The 6,018-nt window shown below is 35.9% G+C and overlaps 1 long non-coding RNA gene across 2 annotated transcripts; it reads right to left on the reverse strand.

The window, feature by feature from the left end:
- Positions 1-4,325: 4,325 nt before the first annotated feature.
- LOC110883185 lies at positions 4,326-5,810 on the reverse strand. 2 transcript variants are annotated; one of them, XR_004869866.1, is made up of 3 exons: positions 5,493-5,810; positions 4,920-5,399; positions 4,326-4,583 (listed from the first exon to the last, which is right to left on the reverse strand). It is a non-coding gene; the product is annotated as an uncharacterized LOC110883185 (long non-coding RNA). The 2 variants fall into 2 exon arrangements; XR_004869867.1 differs by having other exon boundaries at positions 4,920-5,000; positions 5,296-5,810.
- Positions 5,811-6,018: the final 208 nt, after the last annotated feature.

The raw sequence follows: 6,018 nt of genomic DNA on the forward strand, positions 1-6,018 counted from the left end.
CACTCCACCACCATCATCGAGCACCCACCACCTCCGATTCAAACATCAAACAAACCAGATTACAGATTCAAAATCTAGACCCCCAAAAATTACTCTCTCATGAGAAAAATCAAAGCTTTGGATGCAGTCTTTCCTTTTGCCTATTGAATCTTCAACACCCTTTTCACAATCTTTTGTTCTTCAACCAAAAAGGCCTAGATGATCCTATATAATAACCCAAAAAATAGGGTAAAAGGCTGCAAAGTGGGTTGGGTGTTACCTTGTTTGGCTGTTACTCAACAGATCTGTCGGGATGGAGTCTTGTGGCGGTTGCGGCGGCGGAGGAGCACTTGTGGTGGCGGAGACGGTGGTTTCATTAAGGAAGATGGTGGGAGGGGATTTCACTTTGGAGATCCAGATGGGTAGTGAGAGAGAGAGAGATATATGAGAGGATTTAAAGACGAGAGATGAGATTGAAATGAGAGAGGAGAGAGTTAATTAAAAAGTCAGTGATTTAAATGAAGAGAGAGAGAGGAGACTTGACATATGGGGTAAATGACCAAAATACCCCTTTCTCTGATTGGTTGAGAGTGGTTCTCGTGGTTCTTACAACTGGGAGTGGTTTTCATTTTAGCGGCTCCATATATATATATATATATATATATATATATATATAGGGATAGGTTAAAATGAGAACCACTACGAGTTGTGAGAACGGAGAGAACTTTTTGATCCCACGCGAGTTGGGCCAAAATTTTTTTGCACAAACGTATATGAAAACATTATAAACACATCTGTAAAAAAAATTGTCGAGTCGTTAGCTTTGATTGATGCAAGTTTTTTTTACGCCCTGATAAAAAAAATAGTTATCAACCGTAAAATTTTACACCAGCACGTAAAAAAAACATGCATCAGTCATAACTAACGCCTTGATAATTTTTTACATATGTGTTTATAATGTTTTCATCTACGTTTGTGCAAAAAAAATTTGGCCCAACTCGCGCAGGATTAAAAAGTTCTCATGGTTCTCACAACTCGTGGTGGTTTTTATTTGAACCGAATCATATATATATATATATATATATATATATATATATATAGGATTAGGTTCAAGAGTGAATACTAGTGTATGTGCGAACTAAGTAAACTAATCCTGGCCATACGCGGGTATAAATCAGTGGCCAGGATTTGTTCACTAAATTCGCAAATACACTAGTGTTCACTCTAGAACCTCACCATATACACACACACACACACACACACATATATAGGTATGGTTCATGCGAGAATCGCAAGAACCAATGTGAACACAACAAAATAAACCCACTACACCACCAAAAACCTAAAAAAACCTAACCCCCCCCCCAAAGCTAAATGCTAAAAACTAAATCCCCAAAAAACCTAAAAAAAATCCGAACCCCCCCCCCTCCAAGCTAAATGCTAAAAACTAAACAATAAAGCTAAACCGCCCAAAAGCCTAAAAAATCTAAAAACCATACAATTTTTTTTAAATATTTTTTTAACAAAAATTGCTACTTTTAGTCTAAAAAAATTAGTTTTTTCAATAAACGAAAAGTAGCGATTTTTGTTAAAAAATATAAAAAAAATTGTGTGTTTTTTAGATTTTTTTTTTAGGTATTTTTGTTTGTGTTCACATTGGTTCTCGCAATAAAGGGTGGTTCCTAACGGATCCTTTTCCTATATATATATATATATATATATATATATATATATATATATATATATCATGAGAACCGTAAGAAGAAGGTATTCAAAAATTAAGTGTGTATAATATAGGGTAGGGTTAGTCTACAAAGAACACTTTTCTTACAAACCTTGGGAAGTCTATGTAGGTATTATGTTTTAATTTTTTGGTACGATGTTTCAGATTTATTTAGCAGGGTATTATATAGAAAAACACCAAAAGTAACAGTTTAAAACACAATCAAATGTATTATAGACATTAAATTTAAAACACGCTGATTAGCTTTCTTCGATGGTGTTTTAGATTTCATGCCTATAATACATTTCATTATGTTTTTAATTGTTATGTTGGTGTTTTTTCTATATAAAACAATGCCAAAAGATTCTAAAACATCATGTCTAAAGTTTAAAACACAATGCTTAGATAAACTTCTCACATTTTATAAGTTAAATGTCCTTTATAGACGAACTTTTACACACATATATACACACACTTATCATTGTTATTATTAAAATAAACACAAAAAATAAGTTTACGCGTTTTAATTTACATTTGTAAATAAAAAAAATATTTACACGTGTAACAAATTTATTAAAATGGAAAGAGAAGAAAAATAAACTCATTAAAGAGTATATTCTTACGTATAAGACCGCCCGTAGTGGGGCGGTTTTTTTTTTTAATTTTTGAAAAATAACGCCGTATAACGCCCCGGTTGCCGCTACACCCGGCGTTAGCGGGCGTTATTTTCGAAAAAAAATCGCTCATTAAAACGCTTCAAATGTATTGGGGATCGAGATTTTGTACCGTTGACAAACGGTAATATTCATTAATTTTTTTTAATTTAAAATATTACCCACTATATATATATCAACCCACTCTCTCACATTTTTTATAAAAAAAAAAACCCTTTCTCTCCTACTTTCTCTCCCACTTTCTTCTATTTTTTATAAAAAAAACCCACTTTCTCCTATTTTTTATACAATCATGCATCCATACCGACCCCCTTTTGGTGTCCCCGCAAGACCCACAAACCCGAACACAACCCAACCGCAAAACCCGTATAACCTTCAAGACATGGACCCGAGCTTTTTAACGTACGCGGCTTACTTGAGTGGCGCCACTCCGTTTGTGCCTCCCCCTTTCGGCTATGGTCAAGCCGGCGAGTCGCAACCGTCACAACCACAACCCGAATCCGAACCCGATGTCGATGTCGTGCCGGAGACGCAACCCGAACCGGTGCAAGATAAATCGAAACGCGGCAAAAGGTCGCATAAGAAGAAGGAAAAAGACGAACCTCGGCGTACAAAAAAATATCATTAAATGGACGAAGGAAGAGGAATTCACGTTGACTCGGGCGTGGCTCGACATTTCGGAGGATGAAGAAACCGGCAACTATTTTATATATATATTACTTTACTTATTTTGTTACTTTAATTTTTAACATACAACTTATAATTTTTTTTAATTTGTAGCAAACTTTCAAACGGACCCCGTTTTTTGGGATAGGGTTCGTGCACTCTTTTTTAGCACGTGGGGTCAAGGCGAACATCGGGACAAAGATTCCATTTCTAGCAAATGGACCGACATCAACAACAAGTCTCACGCGTTCCAAGAAGTTTACCAACGTAACTACGATACTCGCCCGAGCGGTGAAAGTGACATCGGGGTTTTAACGAGGACTTTGGAGGAGTTCGAGAGGACGAAATGCCCTTTCACGTACTATAAGTGTTGGGAGCTACTACGAAAAAGTCCAAAGTGGGCGGTAGTTAATCCAATGACGTCTCGTAGTAGACGTCGAGCTAAAAGGTCAAAAACATCATCCTCCGTTGACCCGTCAACTCCGACATCGGATGCCCGCAATGTTGATTTAAATGAGGCGGTGGACGTTGACGAGGGAATTCAAGAAGAGTTGGTCCGACCCACCGGTAGAAGAAAGGGAACCGGGAAAAAAACGGTCGTGTCGTCTTCCGATCTCGAGTTAAAGGAAGATTTCGAGGAGATGAACCGTCGTCTCCAAGACATTCGCGACCTCGGCCACCAACGTTATGAGATTATGAAAGAACGAGTGGCCGAAACCAAAAAGTTTAACGGGATGCAAGAGGCGAGGCAAATGGAAAAGGACATTGAGTTTTTGTCCAAACCTATCGACCACCTACAAGGCGATGCGTTGATCCTTGCGCAAATGCGTCGCCAAAAAATTAGAGAAAAATATGGACTCTAGATCATGTTCTTTTTTTTTAACTTTATTTTATTTTTCGGTTTTTTTTTTCTGTTTTTTTATTTTCTGTTTTTTTTCAGTTTTTTTTTTTTAATTTCAAGTAGTGTAATTTTTTTTAAATTAATGAAGTTTTTTATGTTTTAAATTAAAAAAAAATAATTATGAAATGATTGAATGGGGGTTATTGGCATAATGCCCCACTACGCCACTTTTGCTATAATGCCCAAGTGTGACTAGGATGCCACGTGTCGGATAATGCCCCATGGTGAGGGCATTATAACAACTTACCACTAAACATGGTCTAACTAGGTTTTAAACCGTGCGCGCTTCACAACGCGCAAACACCTATGATAATTACCGTGTTCAAAATAAAACCATCATAATTAAGCAGGTACACATCAAAAACATGCTAATAAATTTGATGCACTACAACTTCATAACCATCATAATTAAGAAGGTAAACATCAATAACATGCTAATAGCTCTTAACTTCATATGAAAGATTCACAACAAAGTATATAAAGTATATAAATATAGCATGCATTTTATTATGACTTCATACGAAAGATTCACAGCAAAGACAATATAACAATTCCAAGAAATATTGAACACACTAAAGCCTTTTATTATGACCAACCAATCTGATCTCTCTTCGAAATACATGCATGGATTGTCTTGAAGCTGGTAAATAACAAAAAGGCAACATGATCAAGACATACATACATGTATAAACACATAGTGATCATCAACAGCGCCCGTCAACGGAAACGTGCTACAAAATAAAGCGTTGCGCCAGTTTTTTTACATGTACAATGGCCTGTTACTTCACTTCGTATATTCAGTAGATAAGATGATACAAAATAAACTAAAATTTTCTATAACATGTTGACCCAATTTTTTCTGTGGAAACCAAACCCAAAACGGAGGCCACTATTTTACAAGAACAACAACACTTGTACGCTATATAAAACTGACACATGTAAAATAAAATAAAAAATTGGGAAAAAATAGGCCAACCTGGGGGTCGAACCCGGCCAGTACCAACAAAACCTGGAACGTAACCACTCCAGCAAAACGTCATAGGTGAACTCGAATAACCTGAAAACATTGCGAAAGAAAGGAAACAGGAAAAACCGAATCAAAACTTTCCACGTAGATCATAACACTGTTCATTTGCCTTCCATTTTTAACATATGAGTTAGTTTCCAAAACTTTCATTTATAGCAACAAATTTTATACAACAAATGCTAATTTCTCTAATTACATCTTTTCTTTTACAACATGTAGACTTTTAAAATCAATACAACTCGCCAAACAGAGTCTTTATTTTAAAGGTTACCTTAACTCTGACTTACACTGAACATTAAAATTCAGGTCATTGAGGCAATCAGACCTGTTTCATTCGACCATGTTAGCCAGACATCCATCTATTGGAGCTGATTACGGTGGTCCATATCCATATGCCCACACCACCAAATAAACACCATCATACCGCGTCTTCACCCACGCAAAAGAAAGGTCAAAAACATAAATCATGTTATAGCAAATTACATGTATCAACAAATAAATGAGTTTTTAAGCATTTCATACTTTTATAAGCCAAATAAATATCCTGTTTTCCATCTTCAAAGTTGATATGATGGTTAGGCATTTCATACTTTTATAAGCCAAATAAATATCCTGTTTTCCATCTTCTATCGGAGATATGGCACTGGTGGCGGTGGCGGTGAGTTTCTGTCGGAGATATGGCAGTGGTGGCTGTGACAATCACCTAGGCTTTTTTGTCAAGTTTGTTGGTGAAATACCAAAGCTAACCCTTTCTGCTGTTCAAAGGCTTGGGTTATTAATATATAGGAGAATATAGTGATAGTATAAAAAAATGTTGATTATGATTAGTTTTAAGTTTAATAGTTTTCACAATATTTAGAATTCTTACCGTCCAATATAAATACAAATATATATAGTTAGAGAGGGAGGGATGGAGACATCCATTATAAGAAACTTTGCTAGTTAGCCACAATCTTTGACCTATTCATTTTGTATTGTATCGGTTGTTAACCTGCAATCTTTGACGTGTTCAATTGTTTTAAAAAAAGATAAACCAGTCATCAAAACA

This window comes from Helianthus annuus, chromosome 10 (genome assembly GCF_002127325.2).
Source record: "Helianthus annuus cultivar XRQ/B chromosome 10, HanXRQr2.0-SUNRISE, whole genome shotgun sequence".
Taxonomy (NCBI): Eukaryota; Viridiplantae; Streptophyta; class Magnoliopsida; order Asterales; family Asteraceae; genus Helianthus; species Helianthus annuus.